Raw genomic sequence first — 1466 nt, 5'->3', positions numbered from 1 at the left:
AAGCGTGTACAGTATGAGCCAATCAGTGGCAGTAATGACAGAGCATGCGATGTTACGCAAAAACCGCGATAGAGTGAAGCCGCGGAAGTTGAAGCACGAAGTGGCGAGGGTTCACTGTATACAATTACTCTTTATATAAAGCTCTTTCTTATCCACATATGTGTGTCTATGAATTTGTTTCTCTAGTCGACCCAGACTCACACCATCTGAGAACTAAGATTAAAAAAACCCCAAACAAAACAAAACATTCACTGTCATGGATTCTGGCTCCTAATGGCCCTATAGGGCAGAGTACCCCCGTGAGTTTCTGAGACTGAATCTTTAGGGGAGTAGAAAGCCTCATCTTTCTCCCGAGGAGCTGCTGGGGGTTTCAAACTCGAATACTGCTGACCTTGGGACCCCAGCCCCAGGGCTCTTTAGGATAAGAATAGCATCTTTAAAAAAATAAAATAAAATTGTGCTAGAGGCCAAGTACACGCGCTCATTCAGAATCCTACGGACTCGGTGTGGGTAGTTTGGGGTGGGGGAGAGACTAAGGGGGAAATGAGTGCATTCAGAGGAGGAGAAGGGCCGGCTGAGCCATGTGGTTTATCAGTCCTAAGATTCCGGTACCACGGTACCGGTTCCCGGGGTGGTAGGAGAATGATTTAAGGGAATGTGTGAAGAAAGATCGGGCCTTAACTGGACATAGTAAACGCGCATTTCCTGGGCAGCTTGGGGCCCCAGCTCGGCGTGGCGCTGCTGTCCGCTCTGCACCGTCACCGTGCTGGCCGAAGCCTCCCTTTCCCCGGTGACAACAGGGCTGCTCAGCGGACCGGACCGCAGAATCAAGCTGTAAAGTGTCTGGGGACAGGTGGGGACTCAATCAGGAGGAGCGATTGCTGGGAATTCGCTTTCATTTCACGTCACTCAGACAGCAACTCCTTCCAGCTGTGGGCGGGGAGACGGGTCCAGGGCTGAGCCCAGTCCAGACCGCTCCACCCCCCCACCCCCACCCCCGAGCCTGGGCGAGCCCCAGCAGGGCTTCGAGGTGTGAGGACGCCGTTGCTAGGCGCCGGTTGCCAGGCAACGCACTGTTGCTCCTGGCTGAGCCACCTCCCCGCGGGCCCAGCGTTTCTGGAGCGGCATTAGCTCTGGCAGCCTCAGCGCTTCCTGCAGCAGGTGAGGGCGGGGCACCGCGGTCTGGCCCAGGTGAGAAGCTGGGTTCCCTTGGGTGAGAAGCTGGGAGCTCAAACCAGGGGGTGGGGACAAAGTCTGAGCTAGAATGACAAGAGTCCCCAGCGGGAGCTTGGCTGACTAAACTCTGAGGCAGGGGGGTGGGGGTGGAGGTGGGCTGAGGGGTCAGGTGGGTCTGGATCTCTCACCTCATGCCAGTGAGCCCCTCTCCCCTGGGATGTGACTGTGGTTGCTGTGGAGTCGGCCCTCACCCATGGTGGCCCCACATGCTGTAGCGTGGAGTTACTCCA

This window comes from Echinops telfairi, unplaced genomic scaffold, assembly GCF_000313985.2.
Source record: "Echinops telfairi isolate 266 unplaced genomic scaffold, ASM31398v2 ScPeMD7_7416;HRSCAF=8454, whole genome shotgun sequence".
Lineage (NCBI taxonomy): Eukaryota > Metazoa > Chordata > Mammalia > Afrosoricida > Tenrecidae > Echinops > Echinops telfairi.
The sequence above is the reverse complement of the archived record's forward strand: the minus strand, read 5'-3'. Positions refer to the sequence as shown.